This window comes from Lissotriton vulgaris, chromosome 1_1 (assembly GCF_964263255.1).
Source record: "Lissotriton vulgaris chromosome 1_1, aLisVul1.2, whole genome shotgun sequence".
Taxonomy (NCBI): Eukaryota; Metazoa; Chordata; class Amphibia; order Caudata; family Salamandridae; genus Lissotriton; species Lissotriton vulgaris.
This window is the reverse complement of record NC_141685.1, coordinates 119,961,999-119,983,354: the sequence shown is the minus strand read 5'-3', so window position 1 is coordinate 119,983,354 and position 21,356 is coordinate 119,961,999.

The following is a 21,356-nucleotide window of genomic DNA, read 5'->3' as shown; positions in this document are numbered from 1 at the left end:
GCCTTGCTTCATCTCCACCCTTTGGACAGTCCTCAGCTCCCCTGGCCCCTGGACAGGTCCACCTCCTCTGCACCCCTTGGACAGGCCTCATCTCATCTGCACCTTTGGACAGGCCTCGCCTCCTCTACACCACTGGACAGGCCTCATCTATTCTGCACCCCCTGGAAAGGCCTCACTTCTTCTCCACCCACTGGACAGTCCTCAGCTCCCTTGACCCCTGGACAGGTCCCCCTCCTCTGCACCCCTTGGACAGGCCTCATCTCATCTGCACCCCTGGACAGGCCTCGCCTCCTCTACGCCACTGGACAGGCCTCACTTCTTCTCCACCCTCTGGACAGTCCTCAGCTCCTCTGACCCCAGGACAGGCCTCACCTCCTCTGCACCTCTGGACATGCCTCACCTCCTCTGCACCCACCTGGACAGGCCTCTCCTCATCTGCCCCCTGGACACGCCCCGCCTCCTATGCACCCACCTGGACAGGCCTCACCTCCTCTGCACCCCTGGAGAGGCCTCTCCTCCTCTGACCCTTGGACAGGCCTCACCTCCTCTGCACCCATTAACAGGCCTCACCTTTGCACCCCTCGACAGTCCTCATCTCCTCTGCACCCCTGGACAGACCTCACCACCTCTGCACCCCTGGACAGGCCTCTCCTCCTGTGCACGCCCCTGGGCAGGCCTCACCTTTGCACCCCTGTACATGCCTCACCTCTTCTGCACTCCCTGGACAGGCCTCACCTACTCTGTACCCTTGGAAAGGCCTCTCCTCCTATGCACCCCTCTGGATCGGACTCATCTCCTCTGCACCCCTGGACAGGCCTAACCTCTGCACCCCTGGACAACCTTCTCCTCTGCACCCCTTGGTTAGGCCTCACCTCCTTTGCACCCCCTAGACAGTGCTTATCTCCTCTGCACCCCTGGACAGGCCTCACCTCCTCGGAACTCCTGACAAGGCCTCCCCTCCTGTGCACGCCCCTGGGCAGGCCTCACCTCCTCTGCATTCCCTGGACAGGCCTCACCTCCTCTGCACCCCCTGGACAGGCCTCACCTCCTCTGCACCCTTGGAAAGGTCTCTCCTCCTCTGCACCCCTCTGGATCGGACTCACTTCCTCTGCACCCCTGGACAGGCCTCACCTCTGCAACCCTGGACAGGCCTCTCGTCCTCTGCACCCACCTGGACAGGCCTCTTCTCCTCTGCCCCCTGGACACGCCTCACCTCCTCTGCACCCACCTGGGCAGGCCTCTCCTCCTCTGCCCCCACCTGGACAGGCCTCTCCTCCTCTGCCCCCTGGACACGCCTCACCTCCTCTGCACCCACCTGGACAGGCCTCACCTTCTCTTCACCCCTGGACAGGCCTCTCCTCCTCTGCACCCACCTGGACAGGCCTCTCCTCCTCTGAACCCCCTAGACAGGCCACACCTCCTCTGCACCTTCTGGACAGGCCTTAACTCCTCTGCACCATCTGGACACGTCTTGCATCCTTTGCAACCTCCCTACCACCGAAAAGGACATGACTCACCTCCTTTGAACCCCTGAACAGGCCTCACCCCTGCCCCCCCAGACAGGCCTCACCTCCTCTGCATCCCCTGGACAGTATTCATCTCCTCTGCACCCCTGGACAGGCCTCACCTCCTCTGCACCCCTGGACAGGCCTCACCTCCTGTGCACGCCCCTGGGCAGGCCTCACCTCCTTGGCATTCTCTGGACAGGCCTCATCTCCTCTGCACCCCCTGGACAGGCCTCACCTCCTCTACACCCTTGGAAATGCCTCTCCGCCTCTGCACATCTCTGGATAGGCCTCACCTCCTCTGCACTCCTGGACAGGCCTCACCTCCTCTGCTCCCCCGTACAGGCCTCACTTCTTCTCCACCCCTGGACAGTCCTCAGCTCCCCTGACCCCAGGACAGGCCTCACCTCCTCTGCACCTCTGGACATGCCTCACCTCCTCTGCACCCACCTGGACATGCCTCACCTCCTCTGCACCCACCTGGACAGGCCTCTCCTCATCTGCCCCCTGGACACGCCCCGCCTCCTATGCACCCACCTGGACAGGCCTCACCTCCTCTGCACCCCTGGAGAGGCCTCTCCTCCTCTGACCCTTGGACAGGCCTCACCTCCTCTGCACCCATTAACAGGCCTCACCTTTGCACCCCTCGACAGTCCTCATCTCCTCTGCACCCCTGGACAGACCTCACCACCTCTGCACCCCTGGACAGGCCTCTCCTCCTGTGCACGCCCCTGGGCAGGCCTCACCTTTGCACCCCTGTACATGCCTCACCTCTTCTGCACTCCCTGGACAGGCCTCACCTACTCTGTACCCTTGGAAAGGCCTCTCCTCCTATGCACCCCTCTGGATCGGACTCATCTCCTCTGCACCCCTGGACAGGCCTAACCTCTGCACCCCTGGACAACCTTCTCCTCTGCACCCCTTGATTAGGCCTCACCTCCTTTGCACCCCCTAGACAGTGCTTATCTCCTCTGCACCCCTGGACAGGCCTCACCTCCTCGGAACTCCTGACAAGGCCTCCCCTCCTGTGCACGCCCCTGGGCAGGCCTCACCTCCTCTGCATTCCCTGGACAGGCCTCACCTCCTCTGCACCCCCTGGACAGGCCTCACCTCCTCTGCACCCTTGGAAAGGTCTCTCCTCCTCTGCACCCCTCTGGATCGGACTCACTTCCTCTGCACCCCTGGACAGGCCTCACCTCTGCAACCCTGGACAGGCCTCTCGTCCTCTGCACCCACCTGGACAGGCCTCTTCTCCTCTGCCCCCTGGACACGCCTCACCTCCTCTGCACCCACCTGGGCAGGCCTCTCCTCCTCTGCCCCCACCTGGACAGGCCTCTCCTCCTCTGCCCCCTGGACACGCCTCACCTCCTCTGCACCCACCTGGACAGGCCTCACCTTCTCTTCACCCCTGGACAGGCCTCTCCTCCTCTGCACCCACCTGGACAGGCCTCTCCTCCTCTGAACCCCCTAGACAGGCCACACCTCCTCTGCACCTTCTGGACAGGCCTTAACTCCTCTGCACCATCTGGACACGTCTTGCATCCTTTGCAACCTCCCTACCACCGAAAAGGACATGACTCACCTCCTTTGAACCCCTGAACAGGCCTCACCCCTGCCCCCCCAGACAGGCCTCACCTCCTCTGCATCCCCTGGACAGTATTCATCTCCTCTGCATCCCTGGACAGGCCTCACCTCCTCTGCACCCCTGGACAGGCCTCACCTCCTGTGCACGCCCCTGGGCAGGCCTCACCTCCTTGGCATTCTCTGGACAGGCCTCATCTCCTCTGCACCCCCTGGACAGGCCTCACCTCCTCTACACCCTTGGAAATGCCTCTCCGCCTCTGCACATCTCTGGATAGGCCTCACCTCCTCTGCACTCCTGGACAGGCCTCACCTCCTCTGCTCCCCCGTACAGGCCTCACTTCTTCTCCGCCCCTGGACAGTCCTCAGCTCCCCTGACCCCAGGACAGGCCTCACCTCCTCTGCACCTCTGGACATGCCTCACCTCCTCTGCACCCACCTGGACAGGCCTCTCCTCCTCTGCCCCCTGGACATGCCTCACCTCCTATGCACCCACCTGGACAGGCCTCACCTCCTCTGCACCCACCTGGACAGGCCTCACCTCCTCTGCACCCCTGGAGAGGCCTCTCCTCCTCTAACATTTGGACAGGCCTCACCTCCTCTGCACCCCTTAACAGGCCTCACCTTTGCACCCCCTAGACAGTCCTCATCTCCTCTGCACCCCTGGACAGACCTCACCTCCTCTGCACACCTAGACAGGCCTCACTTCCTGTGCACCGCTGGGCAGGCCTCACCTTTGCACCCCTGTACATGCCTCACCTCCTCTGCACTCCCTGGACAGGCCTCACCTCCTGTGCACGTCCCTGGGCAGGCCTCACCTCCTCTGCATTCCATGGACAGGCCTCATCTCCTCTGCACCCCCTGGACAGGCCTTGTTAGACGGACCGGGAGGGTCGGCCGAGATTACGGGGAGAGGTCTCCAGGGAGAGCCGTCTCCAACGACTGTACAGACAAGTAACTTCCCCCCCACAGACGGACACCACACAAGATTGAAGGTTAACGAGACTTTATATGCAATTCTTAGGTTACGTTGGTATGATACAAGGAGGTCTGGACTCAGGGGTCCCCTCGGTTCTGATCTCTGGCTGAGGAAAGGGGTAGCGGGACAGTCTTAGTTACCAATGAGTACAAAATAGCTCTCAATCCTCGAGCTCGGCGTTCTAGATGATCGGGCCGTGGAGGAGCCAAGCAGGTCCCGAGATGGATGAAGGAAGGACGACGGTCCGCGGCGGAGCCTGCAGGTCCCGGTGAAAGATGACGGTTACAACGGTCCGCGGCCACGCCAGCAGATCCCGACGACGATGAAGGATGAAGGTTACGACGGCAGTGGCAGCGCCAACAGGCAGGACGATGGTACACAGGACAGAGCTACGGCAGCGCCAGTAGTCCGTCCAGGATGAGTTCCTCTTTACGTCTCTCGACTCCAAGATACAACTGCCTTCCTGCTCTGGAGCTGCCCCAGTTATAGGGCTGGCGTGCTTTGATGTCCGGACCCTCGCACTTGGAGGTCGGGAGGTCCGGGATGGGGGAGTCCAGACACCCAGCAGGAGGGTGGAGCCGGCGCCCGGGGAGGCGATGGGCGAGCGGCACTTGGCGGGGGAGAGCCATCGACACCTCTTTCTCCTATTGACTTGCCAAGTAGCCCGCTCACCTCCTGGGTGGAGGGTGGTGCCGGAATGTCTGAGGCCGGGCTAGGCCCAGGGTTGAGGTCGATCGGGGGCCAGGCGGCCTCGTGGTGAAGTGTCCAAGATGGCGGCCCGGGCTGGGCGCGTGGGCCGGCAGTGGATCGGACCCACGAGGTTAACATGTTCGAGGGCAGGGGTCCCTGAGGGGACGGAGGACGTGCAATGGTGGTGTGTGGTACTTGCGTGACTGGGCTCGGGCCTGGTTGAGCCGGGGGAGAGCGGCCCTTCATGTGGCCTGTCCAACATGCGTCCCCCCCAGCTGAAGGCGGGGAGAGTTACCCATCCTCTTGGGGACTCTCCTCGTCGAGGCGGAAAAACCGGGACAGGCCATCCGCGTTGGCGTGGTCTGACCCAGGCCGGTGTTCGACTGTGAAGTCCATACCTTGCAAGGAGATGGACCAGCGTAGCAATTTTGGGTTTTCCCCCCGCATATGCATCAACCACTGCAGGGGTCGGTGGTCAGTCTGTACCCGAAAGTGGGTGCCAAAAAGGTAGGGCCGGAGCTTCTTGAGGGCCCATACCACAGCGAAGGCTTCCCTCTCTATGGTGCTCCAGCGTTGCTCCCGTGGTAGGAGTCTCCGGCTGATGAAGGCCACCGGTTGATCAAGGCCTTCGGTGTTCACTTGAGACAGGACCGCCCCAATGCCCTGGTCGGAGGCGTCCGTCTGGACGACGAACTCCCGGCTGTAGTCTGGGGCCTGGAGCACAGGAGCGGAACACATGGCGGCCTTCAACTGTTCGAATGCCGCTTGACACTCTGGGGTCCAGTTCACCTTCTTGGGCTGATTCTTTGACGTGAGTTCGGTGAGAGGCCCCACTATGGTACCATAGTCTTTCACGAACCTTCGGTAGTAGCCCGTGAGGCCCAGGAAGGCTCGTACCTCGGTTTGGGTGATAGGGGGCTGCCAGTTCTGGATGGCGGCAATTTTCAGCTGTAGAGGGGCCACTAGGCCGCTTCCCACCTGGTGTCCGAGGTAGGTCACAGACCCTTGTCCAATTTGACACTTGCTGGCCTTGATCGTGAGACCAGCTCGCTGAAGGGCTTGCAGCACTGCTCGGAGGTGGTGGAGGTGCTCGGTCCAATGGTGGCTGTACACAGCGATGTCGTCTAGGTAGGCGGCGCTGAACTCTTCGAGCCCCGCCAGGACCTGATTGACGAGCCGTTGGAAAGTCGCTGGGGCATTTTTCATGCCGAAGGGCATGACCGTAAAATGATAGTGGCCATCGGGGGTGGAGAAGGCAGAACGTTCTTGTGCTCGGGGTGTGAGGCCGATCTGCCAATAACCTGCTGTCAGGTCGAAGATGCTGAGGTAGCGGGCAGCTCCCATTCGGTCGACCAGTTCATCTGCCCGGGGGATGGGATGTGCGTCCGTTCTGGTGACTTCATTCAGGCCCCGGTAGTCGACGCAGAACCGGAGTTCTGGTGTGGTTCCGGGGGCGGCTGCCTTGGGGACCAGTACGACCGGGCTTGCCCATGGACTGTCTGAGGGCTCGATGACCCCGAGCGTGAGCATCTTAGCTACTTCCGCCTGGATGCAGGCCCGTACCCGATCAGGTACGCGGTAGGCCCGGTGGCGGATAGGAGGGCTGTCTCCGGTGTCCACATCGTGCACACACCAGGAAGTGACACCTGGGGTGAGGGAGAACAGACTGGCGAACCGTGACAGGAGGGCTTGGCACTCTTGGCGTTGTTCTCTGGTGAGGGTCTCCGAGAGTCGGACCCCATCCACGGAGCCGTCTTGCTCCTGGGTCCGCAAGAGGTCAGGGAGAGGCTCGGAGTCGTCTTCAACCCCATTGTCTGTGGCCATCAGTAGGCTGAGTTCTGTTCGTGCAAAGTGGGGTTTCAGTCTGTTGGTGTGGAGGACTCGGAGGGGGTTCCGGGAGGACTCCATATCGATCAGATAGGTGGCAGGACCCTTGCGCTCGATTACCTTGAAGGGTCCCGTCCATTTGTCTTGGAGAGCGCATGGCTCCGTGGGGGACATTACCCATACCTGTTGCCCCGGCTCGAATTCAATGGATGAGGCGTTCTGGTCATACCATTTCTTCATGTCCTCTTGACTGGCCTCTAGGTTGGCTTTTGCTAGGTCTCTGAACCGCCGGGACTGGTTGCGGAGGGTGAGGAGGTACCGGAAGACATCTGGAGGGCTCTTGGTCGGAGGCATCTCCCAGCCTTCTTTGATCAGGCTGAGCGGCCCCCGCACTGGGTGCCCATATAGCAGTTCGAATGGGCTGAAGCCTAGGGACTTCTGTGGGACCTCCCGGTAGGCGAAGAGGAGGCACGGCAGCAGCACATCCCACTGGCGACGGAGGGGCTCTTCCAATCCCCCGATCATCCCTTTTAGCGTGCGATTGAACCGCTCAACAAGTCCGTTTCCTTGGGGGTGATAGGGGGTCGTGAAGCGGTAGGTGACCCCACACTGTTGCCAGAGGGACTTCATGTATTTAGAGATAAAGTTCGTGCCTCTGTCGCTGACGACTTCTCGGGGGAACCCCACACGGGAGAAGATCCCCATCAGGGCCCGGCCGACCACTGGGGCTGTCACGGTCCGGAGAGGAATAGCCTCAGGGTAGCGGGTGGCGTGGTCCACTAGTACCAGAATGAAGCGATGGCCTTGTCTTGTACGCGGGTCCAGGGGTCCCACAATGTCTATTCCGACCCTCTCAAATGGGGTCGTGACTACTGGAAAGGGTTGCAGGGGGGCCTTTAGTTTGCGGCCGCTCTTTCCACTGGCTTGGCACGTGGGGCAAGATCGGCAATGCTGGTGCACATCGTTTCTCATTTTGGGCCAGAAGAAGTGGGTCACTAGGCGACTGTAGGTTTTATCCTGTCCCAGGTGCCCTGCCAGGGGGACATCGTGGGCCAGGTTCAGCAGGAAGTCTCTAAAGCGGAGGGGCACTACTAGCACTCGGTTGGCCCCCAGCTCGGCGATTCGTTGCTCGCTGTACAACAGATCATTGTCCCAGTAGACCCAATGAGTACCGGAGGTATCCCCTGCGCTTTGGGCGAGCGCTTGTTGGCGGAGTCCCTCGAGGGAGGGACAGGTCTTCTGTTCCTGGCGAAATTGTTCTTGTGTGGGTCCCCCCTCTTGAGCCCACTGGTCAAGGTTAGCGAGGTCGGAAGGTTGAGCAAGTTCGAGGGGGATGTCATGGTCGGGGGTCTCGGCTGGGGCGACCGGAGGCGGTGGCGCCGGCCATTCTGGTTCTTCCGGGTGAGGGTTGGCACGGGCGGCCATGGACCGGGTGGTGACGCACGCCCAGTCCGGGACGCCCAACATCCCCAAGTGTTCTTTTCGCTCCACGGCTGCCCACGGGGAGCTCTCCAGGTCATTTCCGAGGAGGCAGTCCACGGGGGCGTCGTCTCGGACCGTTACCTTTAACATGCCGGAGACCCCTCCCCACTCAAAGGGGACGCAGGCCATCCGACACAGACTTTCCGAGTTGTCGGCTGATCGCACAGGGCAGAGAATGTTCGGTAGATATTGTTCTGGGGTCACCAGATGACAGCGGACGGCTGTCACACTGGCCCCGGTGTCCCGAAGGGCTTCGGCCCGTTGTCCATTGATGCTCACCCATTGGCTGTACTTCTGGGTGTTAGCGGGTAGGGGGACCCGCGGGACCATGTCTCTTCCCCCTAAGCACGCGAGAGTCATGGCGGCTGGCTCCCACTCTTGATACTCTTGCTCGTCTGTTTCTTGTTCCTCGGAGATCTGTTCTTCCCCTAGTGCCGCGGCGGCCACATGGCGGGGTTTCGGACTCTGATACTGCGGGCAGCTTGGGTCGTTTGCATAGTGGCCGACTCGTTGGCATCGGTGACATGTAACATTGGCTCTATACCCCGGTCGCGCCGGGGTGCTGCCCCGGTTGGCCGGGGGGGTGGTGCTGGTAGCGGGGGCGGCCGGAGTGTTGTCTCTTCCTCGTCCTAGGCCCCCTCCTCCTCCTCTGGGTCGGTGGTGACCATTGTTGTTCCTGTTCTGCTCGTAGGACCCATTCCGGCCCACTCTGGTGATCTCCCACCGGTCAGCTTCGGCTGCGAGCTGCCGGGGATCGGTTAACTTGCTGTCGAGGAGGTGTTGGCGTAGTTCAATGAAGCAATTGTTGGACAGGTGCTCCCATACCATCAGATTGAACAGCTGCTCGTAGGTCGTGACGTTGTTCCCTCTGATCCAGCCTTCGAAAGCTCGGCTAAAGTACGTTACATAGTCCACCCAAGTTGTACCCGGGATGCGTGTGCAGTCTCGGAACCTCTGACGGTACATCTCGGGCGTGAGGCCATAGCGGGTGAGGAGGGCCGCTTTCATATGGTCGTAGGAGGTCATCTGGTGGTCTGGGAGCTGTAACAGGGTATCGCGGCCCTCATTGAGGAATTTGCCCCATAGGCCGGCTCCCCAATCGTTTCTATCGATCCGGTGCGCAGTCATAGCGATTTCATAGGCCTTAAACCATTGCTGGATGTCGTCTTCTCGAAAATATTCTCGGACAACATCCTTGGGGATGTGTACTTTTTTCTCCGTGGTCCCTGGGGTGTGTGGTCTCTCGGGCACCCCTAACTCTTTATTCTGCTTGCGCAGGTTGATCTCGGCTAGGTTCCGTTCGTGCTCGTACGCTAGTTTCTTTTCCTCGAGCTCCCTTTGCCTCTGTTTCTCCTCTCTTTCTTCTCGGAGACGTAGGTGCTCTAAGTTTATTTTTTGCTCGGCCAACTTGAGTTCTACGTCCATCTTGAGTCGGGCCATTTCTAGTTCGTGTAGTCGGGTTTTTTCTCTTTCTTGGATCTCGTCTTGCGAGAGACTGGTTCTTTGCCCTTCAGGGGCCGTGTTGGTCTTTTTCGCGGTGCTTTGCTCAGGGGCTTCGACATCCCCGGTCTCTGCCCAAGATTCTAGGGCATGCTTAAAATCGTCCTTGGTGCTTAGTCCGGTGGTAGCGATACCTAGTTCGATGCAGAACTGCTTTAGTTCACGATGGCTGTACTCCTCTAGTTTTTCCATTTGGAACTTCTCAGTTGATCCGCTCTCTTTAGTTGACATTGTGGTTCGTTGTGGGGTGAGCTACTCTCTGTACGTTATGCGGTGATTCGGATCGCGCCGCTGGCCACCAATGTTAGACGGACCGGGAGGGTCGGCCGAGATTACGGGGAGAGGTCTCCAGGGAGAGCCGTCTCCAACGACTGTACAGACAAGTAACTTCCCCCCCACAGACGGACACCACACAAGATTGAAGGTTAACGAGACTTTATATGCAATTCTTAGGTTACGTTGGTATGATACAAGGAGGTCTGGACTCAGGGGTCCCCTCGGTTCTGATCTCTGGCTGAGGAAAGGGGTAGCGGGACAGTCTTAGTTACCAATGAGTACAAAATAGCTCTCAATCCTCGAGCTCGGCGTTCTAGATGATCGGGCCGTGGAGGAGCCAAGCAGGTCCCGAGATGGATGAAGGAAGGACGACGGTCCGCGGCGGAGCCTGCAGGTCCCGGTGAAAGATGACGGTTACAACGGTCCGCGGCCACGCCAGCAGATCCCGACGACGATGAAGGATGAAGGTTACGACGGCTGTGGCAGCGCCAACAGGCAGGACGATGGTACACAGGACAGAGCTACGGCAGCGCCAGTAGTCCGTCCAGGATGAGTTCCTCTTTACGTCTCTCGACTCCAAGATACAACTGCCTTCCTGCTCTGGAGCTGCCCCAGTTATAGGGCTGGCGTGCTTTGATGTCCGGACCCTCGCACTTGGAGGTCGGGAGGTCCGGGATGGGGGAGTCCAGACACCCAGCAGGAGGGTGGAGCCGGCGCCCGGGGAGGCGATGGGCGAGCGGCACTTGGCGGGGGAGAGCCATCGACACCTCTTTCTCCTATTGACTTGCCAAGTAGCCCGCTCACCTCCTGGGTGGAGGGTGGTGCCGGAATGTCTGAGGCCGGGCTAGGCCCAGGGTTGAGGTCGATCGGGGGCCAGGCGGCCTCGTGGTGAAGTGTCCAAGATGGCGGCCCGGGCTGGGCGCGTGGGCCGGCAGTGGATCGGACCCACGAGGTTAACATGTTCGAGGGCAGGGGTCCCTGAGGGGACGGAGGACGTGCAATGGTGGTGTGTGGTACTTGCGTGACTGGGCTCGGGCCTGGTTGAGCCGGGGGAGAGCGGCCCTTCATGTGGCCTGTCCAACAGGCCTCACCTCCTCTGCACCCTTGGAAAGGCCTCTCCTCCTCTGCACATCTCTGGATAGGCCTCACCTCCTCTGCACTCCTGTACAGGCCTCACCTCCTCTGCTCCCCCGTACAGGCCTCACCTTCTCTGCACCCCGGACAGTCCTCTCCTCCTCTACACCCCTGGCCAGGCCTCTCCTCCTCCTGGACAGGTGTCACCTCCTTTACCCCACTGGACAGGCCTCACCTCCGCTGCACCCCTGGCCCAGCCTCGCCTCCTCTTCACCCCAGGACAGGCCTCTCCTCCTCTGCACCCCTGGACAGGCCTCGCATCCTCAGCACCCCTGTACAGGCCTACCCTCCACTGCATCCCTGTACAGGCCTCGCCTTCTTTGCACCCCTGGACAGTCCTCTACTCCCCCCCGGATAGGCCTCACCTCCTATGTATCTCTGGACAGGCCTCTCCTCCTCTTCACCCCTGGACAGGCCTCTCCCCCTCTGCACCCCTCTGGATATGCCTCACCTCCTCTGCACCCCTAGACAGGCCTCACCTTCTCTGCACCCCTGAACAGGCCTCACCTACTCTGCACCCCTGAACAGGCCTCACCTCCTCTGCACACCTAGACACGCCTCACCTCCTCTTCACCGCTGCACTCTACTGGACAGGTGTCACCTCCTCTACCCCCCTGGACATGCCTCACCTCCGCTGCACTCTACTCCCCTGGACCCCTCTGGATATGCCTCACTTCCTCCACCCCCTAGACAGGCCTCACCTCCTCTGTACCATCTGGACATGCCTCTCATCCTTTGCAACCTCTCTACCACCAAAAAGGACATGCCTCACCACCTCTGCACCCCTTTGACAGGCCTCACCTCTGCACCCCCTAGACAGTCCTGATCTCCTCTGCACCCCTGGCAGGCCTCACCTCCTCTGCAACCCTGGACAGGGCTCACCTCCTGTGCACGCCCCTGGGCAGGCCTCACCTCCTCTGCATTCCGTAGACAGGCCTCATCTCCTCTGCACCCCCTGGACAGACCTCACCTCCTCTGCACCCTTGGAAAGGCCTCTCCTCCTCTGCACCCCTGGACACGCCTCACCTCCTTTGCACCCCTGGACAGGCCTCTCCTCCTCTGCCCCCCTGGACAGGCCTCACCTCCTCTGCACCCCTGGACAGGCTTCACCTTCTCTGCACCCCTGGACAGGCCTCTCCTCCTCTGCACCCCTGGCCAGGCTTCTCCTCCCCCCCTGGAAAGGTGTCACCTCCTCTACCCCCTGGACAGGCCTCACCTCCGCTGCAACCCTGGCCCAGCCTCTCCTCCTCTGCACCGCTCTGGATAGGCCTCACCTCCTCTACACCCCAGGACAGGCATCACATCCTCTGCACCCCTGGACAGGCCTCACCTCTACTGCACCCCTGGACAGGCCTCACCTCCTCTGCACCCCTCTGGATAGACATCAACATCTCTGCAACCCTGGACAGGCCTCTCCTCCTCTGCACCCCTGGACAGGCCTCACCTCCTCTGCACCCTGGACAGGCCTCACCTCCTTTACACCCCTGGACAGGAATCACCACCTCTGCTCCCCTGGACAGGCCTCACCTCCTCTGCACCCCTGGACAGGCCTCTCCTCCTCTGCACCCCCTGGACAGGCCTCTCCTCTTGTGCATCCCTGGATACGCCTCACCTCCTCTGCACCCTTGGACAGGCCTCTCCTCCTCTGCACCCCTGGACAGGCCTCACCTCCTCTGCACCCCAGGACAGACGTCACCTCCTCTGCACCCCTGGACAGGCCTCTCCTCCTCTGCACCCTTGGACAGGCCTCTCCTCCTCTGCACCCCTGGACAGGCCTCACCTCCTCTGCACCCTGGACAGGCCTCACCTCCTCTGCACCCCTGGACAGGCCTCACCTCCTCTGCACCCCTGGACAGGCCTCACCTCCTCTGCACCCCAGGACAGACGTCACCTCCTCTGCACCCCTGGACAGGCCTCTCCTCCTCTGCACCCTTGGACAGGCCTCTCCTCCTCTGCACCCCTGGACAGGCCTCACCTCCTCTGCACCCCTGGACAGGCCTCATCTCCTCTGCACCCCTGGACAGGCCTCATCTCCTCTGCACCTCTGGACAGGCCTCTCCTCCTCTGCACCCCCTGGACAGGCCTCTCCTCTTGTGCATCCCTGGATACGCCTCACCTCCTCTGCACCCTTGGACAGGCCTCTCCTCCTCTGCACCCCTGGACAGGCCTCACCTCCTCTGCACCCCTGGACAGGCCTCACCTCCTCTGCACCCCTGGACAGGCCTCATCTCCTCTGCACCCCTGGACAGGCCTCACCTCCTCTGCACCCCTGGACAGGCCTCACCTCCTCTGCACCTCTGGACAGGCCTCTCGATGCTTCTCACAGGACCCCTCGACTCTTTTGTCCCTCACTGAGCCACCTATCGAGGGTCTGTCTGTATTCCCCCAATGTTGGAACTTGAACTGAGGCCAGATAGAGACTGAGCAACAGATAATGTGTAAAAGTGATTTTCTTCCCCCTGCTAATGCACTGCTGTGTCAAGTGCTCGCTGAAATACTGATTACAAATGTATGCATAACTACGATTGAAACTAATAAAAAAGAATAACAAAAAAAAAGAAGATGATACTAAAGTTCGATTTGTGGTAGTGTGGTCGAGCAGTTAGGCTTATCAGAGGGTAGCGCGATAAGCATTTTGTTGTAAATGAGACACGCACTCAAGAATAAATCCGAGACCAATTTAGAAAAATAACATCAATTTTATCATTTTTGAGACCAAAAACTTTGTTCTAGAAATGAATTTTCAAAGTTGGCAAAATGAATTACTTTTGTGCGCAATTACGCACTATTGAAGTCAATCTGAAGAAATCATTAAATGCATATCAAATGATTCAGTTGGATGTCAAGGTTCATCGTTGGAGTTAGTTAAGACGCAAGGCCAGGTCCCGTGTTCCACCAGTGAATTCTCAGGAGCGTCCTGGATTCAGCCACTGGAAAACACACTGCACAAAGAGACTTAAAGGTAAGCCTGAGGGGTCGCACCCGAGGGGGCTGGTTGCAAGGGCCTCGGACCCTGGAAACACAGCTGGATCGTTGTTTCCAAGGTCGGGTGCAGAGCAGATAGGTCAGCCGGCGGCGTGCGTCAAGATTTCCTCACGGTCCGTAGCAGACAGGTTGTAGAGGCGATTCTGGGACAGTTGGGCCACTCACAAAGTGGGTCTCCAGGGTCTCAAGGTCCCTTAATTGGTGGTTGCTTCCGTAACAGTTGGAGTCCGGACTGTACTCTTCGTCGGTGTATGCTGCAGGGGGTCCGGTACCCCGGGCATTGGTGCGGCATGAATCCGGTAGATCCTGATGTCTTCTCATTTGGTGGGTAGAAAGATTTGATCATCCAGAGCTGGTGTGCACCTTTTGGTTTGGGTACTGCATCAGAGTCGCCAAGGAGCATAAAGTCGAGAAACCGGATTCTACGGGTTCACTGCCTGCGGGGAGTAGTCCCTCTACTCCAAGGGAGTTCTTTGGTGATTTGTAGAAGAATAGATGGGCTCTGGGGTCTTGGAGTCTTCACAGTTGCAGGACGAGACAGCACACCATGATTGTCACATCCTTCAGGCAGCAGGCAGGGTTTGGGGACAGTATTCTGCAGCAGGGTTTCAGTTCTCAGGTCAGCAGCTCTTCTGTGTCCGGATCGTCTTTGTGTCCAACGCATCTAAGGTTCAGGGTCTAGGAATGCCCCCTAAATACTAATGTTAGGGGCATTAAAGGCAGTGACGGGTAGCAGCCAATGGGCTACTTACCTTCAGGGTGTCTATATCCTCTAGGTGACCACTTCCTGTGGGAAGGAGCACTGCCCTACCCTGATAGGCTAATGTCCTACCATGCCAAGATGGAGAAATTGGAAAAGTTTTGTCCACATCTTCTGCCCCACCTTAGTGGTGGTGCTGCCTGAATGTGGACACACGTCCTGGTTTAACTAACTTTCCCAACTTTTCTCCTGCCAAATGTGAAGCAGAAACGGGGGTTGGCATCCTCCACTATCTAGAGATGCCTGGGTCACATTTGAAAAGCGGTATTGCCTTTGAAGCTTCCCACTCTGGCAAGCCATTCCGGCCTGGAGGAGGTGTGAACCACCTCCGCCCAGAGCAGGCTTGTTTCCTGGCCTCGGAGAGCGCTGGCTCTCCCCCCATGAGGCCAGAAACATGTCTGGTGGTGGCAGGCTGGCTAGGCCTAGTCAGAGGTCACACGAGTTCTTGGTAGCTTTTCCGGGGACCCTCTAAAGTATATCCTGTGTGTATTTATTAATAGATCCAACACTGGCATTAATGAGGATTTATTAAGATGAGATGTTTGGTACCAAACATCTTAGGGTAAATGTGAAGCCATCTTGGAGCTAGGAAACTCGTAATGACAAGTACCCAGCCAGGTACGCTCTATGCCTTCCCTGTGCAGTTACAATATCCAAGAATGGCTCACGTATTGCAGGGTCACATCTGCTCGTGCAGATATGTCCACACATGGGATATAGTGCTCCCTGCCTTGGAGCTCTAAGGCCTGCAGCAAGGGTGACTTACCTCTAGCTCATGCTGTATATGTTGGCATTCTCAAAACAAGACTGTGATGCAGAGGAACCAATATGTCAGGTAATTTATCCGAGGGAGAACGTAATAGATCCCTATCGTAGAGTACCAAATCTCTACTGTTTTCTTATTTATATACAACCAATGCTTACTCCAGGAGGGGTTGTAAAATTATTTATATGCATCACATTTATCACAAACAACAAACACAAATAAATAACATATTCAAATATATATACAAACAAATACAAACTATCTTTCCTGGCAATTATTTTCACGTGCGGATGTATTAACAGCATTATTCCATTCGTCACTAGAATAAATCCAAAACGAGGTGTCCTGTACACATTCGACGGATTTTTTCACCCTCACTTCCTTATCAAGAACATGTACACAATTATTTTATTTTAATCCACATTTGGCGAACTTCTCTGTATCTTGTGGTCGATGCGTTTCGTCCTTAATCAATTAGGCCTCATCAGGACAGTTGCGGCAGAGAAAATAATACCCAATTGGTATGCACGAGGAAAACTGGGTTAAAACTGGGTGGTGAAACCTTCCTCCTGTTGCTCGTAATCTTACTATGCACTTGAATCGTAACGTCTGATTCAATTGCAGGTTGCTGCCAAAAAAGGTCTGGGAAGATCTTCTGTCAACCTGGAGCGTAGGTCTCCGGTTGCGGGTAAAGGAAATCTCTTAAGGTCCTTTGGAAATACGCATTCCTTTCTGCGTCCTCCACTGCTCAGGGAAATTAATCCCACAGCGTCCTCCGTGCCGAACTCCAGTCTGTGGGCATGGCGCACAGGGATGTGTGCCATGTTGACTCTTCAGTTTTCTCTGCACCAAGATACGCAGCCTGCAGTGGCAGTTCACATGGTCTTAGTGAGGGGTCTCTGTGTTGGCACAGCTGGTGCTGCAGCCCTAGAGGACCCTCTTTAGTCTCCTGGCCCTAGGGACCAGGGGTACCATTTACGAGGGACTTAAAAGGGTTGCTTAAATGGTGCCTATTGTAGCACAGTTTTTGGTGAAAGAACACTGTCACTAGGAACCTGGTTAGTGGGGACCCAGCAAACCTCAGTCAGAGTTGCATCAAAAACTAGGTAAAAAGTGGGGAGGGGGTACTGCAACACGAACCCAGTTACCCACAGGCCTTGCCCGCGACGGATAGAGGAAGTGTTAGCTGGAAGCGTATTTGAGTCCTCAGGGAAGTCAGTGCCAGTTGAAGATTGCCCTCAATGAGATCGGTCAAGTTTTAATAAATACAAACGCTCAGGAAGCAAAATGTGACTGGTTCCCAGCAGAGGCCCGGCCCCGTTCCTGACATAATATCAGCTGTTGTCGGAGCATCTATAGGGAATGCTTTATCCCAATTCACACAGAGTCCTTACATCTGGCTAAAATCATCAAAAGCCATAAACGCACCCTCCAAATCTGAGCTTAGCCCTCTGTTACACTTATAGATCATCCGCATATAGGGAGATATCAATTGGGTGTTCGTCAATCACCATTCATCAATAATGAGGGTGGTGCAGAGCGTCAGGGCCAGAGGTTTAACCGCCATTGCAAATGGCACCGGCGACAGCGGGTAACCCTGTCGGGTGCTGGAGAGCCAGAGGTTTAACCGCCATTGCAAATGGCACCGGTGACAGCGGGCAACCCTGACGGGGGCTGGAGAGCCAGAGGTTTAACAGCCATTGCAAATGGCACCGGTGACAGCGGGCAACCCTGACGGGGGCTGGAGAGCCAGAGGTTTAACAGCCATTGCAAATGGCACCGGCGACAGCGGCAACCCTGTCGGGTGCTGGAGAGCCAGAGGTTTAACCGCCATTGCAAATGGCACCGGTGACAGCGGGCAACCCTGACGGGGGCTGGAGAGCCAGAGGTTTAACAGCCATTACAAATGGCACCGGCGACAGCGGCAACCCTTTCGGGGGCTGGAGAGCCAGTGGCTTAACAGCCATTGCAAATGGCACCGGCGATAGCGGCCAATCCTGACGGGTGCTGGAGAGCCAGTGGCTTAACAGCCATTACAAATGGCACCGGCGACAGCGGCAACCCTGACGGGGGCTGGAGAGCCAGAGGTTTAACAGCCATTGCAAATGGCACAGGCGATAGCGGCCAACCCTGTCGGGGGCTGGAGAGCCAGTGGCTTAGCAGCCATTACAAATGGCACCGGCGACAGCGGCAACCCTGACGGGGGCTGGAGAGCCAGAGGTTTAACAGCCATTGCAAATGGCACCGGCGACAGCGGCAACCCTGACAGGGGCTGGAGAGCCAGAGGTTTAACAGCCATTGCAAATGGCACCGGCGACAGCGGCCAACCCTGACGGGGCCTGGAGAGCCAGAGGTTTAACAGCCATTGCAAATGGCACCGGCGACAGCGGCAACCCTGACGAGCCTGGAGAGCCAGAGGTTTAACAGCCATTGCAAACGGCACCGGCGACAGCAGCAACCCTGACGGGGGCTGGAGAGCCAGAGGTTTAACAGCCATTGCAAATGGCACCGGCGACAGCGGCCAACCCCGACGGGGGCTGGAGAGCCAGAGGCTTAACAGCCATTGCAAATGGCACCGGCGACAGCGGGCAACCCTGACGGGGGCTGGAGAGCCAGAGGTTTAACAGCCATTGCAAATGGCACCGGCGACAGAGCCAACCCTAACGGGGACTGGAGAGCCAGAGGTTTAACAGCCATTGCAAATGGCACCGGCGACAGCGGCAACCCTGACGGGGGCTGGAGAGCCAGAGGTTTAACAGCCATTGCAAACGGCACCGGCGACAGCGGCAACCCTGACGGGGGCTGGAGAGCCAGAGGTTTAACAGCCATTGCAAATGGCACCGGTGACAGCGGGCAACCCTGACGGGGGCTGGAGAGCCAGAGGTTTAACAGCCATTGCAAATGGCACCGGCGACAGCGGCAACCCTGACGGGGGCTGGAGAGCCAGAGGTTTAACCGCCATTGCAAATGGCACCGGCGACAGCGGGCAACCCTGACGGGGGCTGGAGAGCCAGAGGTTTAACAGCCATTGCAAATGGCACCGGCGACAGCGGAAACCCTGACGGGTGCTGGAGAGCCAGAGGTTTAACAGCCATTGCAAACGGCACCGGCGACAGCGGCAACCCTGTCGGGTGCTGGAGAGCCAGAGGCTTAACCGCCATTGCAAATGGCACCGGCGACAGCGGGCAACCCTGACGGGGGCTGGAGAGCTAGAAGGCGGACTAGCAGGATAACCGCACTCGAGTGAGGCTCCTGCTGCATGGGACTAAACATCACTGTGGTCCCACTGGCCATATAGCCTGCTAAACGAGCAGCACAGAGTATTGAAAGGTGCCGCAATGTATCTGGTTGGCTTCTTATCTGTGGAACCTCAGGCGGAGAGCCTGACGATCAGAGAGGCCTCCGAACCTATGGTGCCTTCAAGACTCCTGAGATGGCGCCCCCAGGAGCGGGTCAATGCGATGCCTGCAACCGCTCCACTGAGTTAGTGCCAGGTTGCTTGACAGATGTGGGTGGTGAGAGCTGGAAGATCCTCACTCTGGGGGCTCGCTGCGGACTGCCGAGAGCTCATTGCGATGCTCTGCATGGGCGTAGGAAGTGTGGGGGACGCTGGGGACATATCACCCCCAGATTTTGGAGTGGGGGGGACAAGGGTGGTGGGATGAGGGGACAGAGGAATGTCCCCTCTCCCTTCTGTTATTCGCACGGACATTAGCGCGCGAAAGCGCTACCTAATGGCCCTGTACTTGACCTGTGACCTCAGCTGCCTGCAGTCAAAGAGGCCACCCGCCCTTTGTTATTCTGCAGTAAGGCTTGGCCAGTCTGGGACGGGCAGAGAAGAAAAAAACCTCTTTTGCGTCATGCCCAGAGAGGGCAAGGACAGTGTCCGCTTCTCCTGCTCTGCTCTGGTAGCTTCCCTCCTCCCCCCTCTCTCTCATTATTCCTCCATCTCTTTCTGCCTCCATCTCGCTTATCCTTAAGTGCTGATTTCAATAGACAGCTATTACATACTCTCTCTTGCCTCTCCTTTTCTTTATCTGTTCCCCCGTGAAATGGATCCAAAAACGAGCAGAACACTTTGGCTGGAAATGTCCTCATTTTGTGACAGGGTTCTATTCCAAAGTACAACCTCGGGACGGAGAGAAAAAAGTATTAAAATAAGAAAAATAATTAAATAACCAAATAAAGCAATACAGAGTGGTTAGCAAACAGGCCAGATTGTTATTTACACCCATGCACCTTAGCGCTGCTTTACAGAGTTTTCCAGTGAAGCGCTACTTTCTTTTTATCTACTTTGTTTGAACAACATTGTTTTCCCAGAGTGGGGAAGTGCACCATTCATAATACCTGGTTGAGGGGTGGAAAACATTTAATATGAGCAATTTCAACTGTTTTAATTATTTTAGCCTATAAATGTGTACCGCAGCTCTGTGTTGAGGGATTTGGTCTTTTTTAAACCAAATTGCAAGGATATAAGCAATGGACATTGAAACGGGTCCCTTCCTGGTCCTGTAGTCATGCCCTGAAAATTTCAGGCAAAATCACTTACTGATTTCTGAATAATGAATTTAAAACCGTTAAGGTAACCATGTTGTTCCTGCTAACATTTCACATGCTTTGTTCATCCGTGCATTCAGTGTTTGCTTTTTACAGGGTGTTGTTACTTTTTTTTTTTTGCAGCATTTTACTCTTGTCCAATGCATTTGAATAGAGTATCAGCACAATTGGGTTGTAGCTGAAGGCAGTGCCAGTTTCTCCCAGTGGGGGAGTATGGTGTTCAGTAGGGGAGAGGATGTGGCACTCTGGCCAGAGCTGCCAAATTTGGAACTGGAGCACCATTTTCAGCCTTTGTGACCAGACCACCAGACCACACTCCTGACAGAGCTCATTCCGATGCTACACCTTAGAAGGACCGATAGACCTTAGAAGCCCTGGTGTCTTAGCACCAGCAGGTGGACCCTAACGGTGGCAAGTGTGAGTTAACCTTGAAGGCCTGTCCACCACAATCCATGCAGTTCGTCTCCAGTCTTGCGAGCAGGCATACGAAGAAGCACACACTAGAGCGACACTGACTCTGTCACTGAGGTCACAAGACCCTTGAGGCCAAACCACCTCGTCCATTGGTACCTCCATTGGACTTTTTCAGCACTAGTAGTGCAGCTTACCAGGGGTGGTAATTTTAGATTTGCATGCACATTAAACTTAGGGGATGATTATAATGGAGGTGGGACTGTCACATCACTGCGTCGTTGACAGTCCCACCGCCATTGATGACTGCATTACTGCCCGCCATATTACAATGGCGGGCGGTTCCCTGGCAGTCCGAGAGACCGATCGCCACGCATACTTCTCCCTTCCATAGGGAAGGGAGATGGCTGGGATCCTTGTTTCTTGCAGAAAGGAGAGAAAAAGGTGTATCTGCTCTTCAGGAAGGATTTACAATGCAGAAAGGGCCAGAATAGCCACTCTGGCATTTCCTTTGTGGGTTGCTAGCTAATGATGCTTAATTTAAGTTGGTGTCTGCAGGTGAGGCGTAACTGTATTCTTTGTACGAGACGTGTACATTATTTAAACCATCAGAATGTAAAACCGAACAAGAGACAGGCATCAAGAGTTGTTGGCAGAAGGAGGAAGGGAAATAAGGAAAACGGAGAAAAAGGAGGAAGCAAAGATGAGAAAGAACCTGGAAGAGTGAGATTATGTGGAGGGAGAGTATGTTGGTGGATAAAGGAGGCAGGAGATGAAATCAGATAGACAGCCTTTGTATTCAACAACCCAGCTCCGCCACGGATTCCCTCACTACCACCCTTTAACAGTGCTGCTCAAGTCTCCATAAACACTCTCTCAGATGCATTTAATTATTTATATACC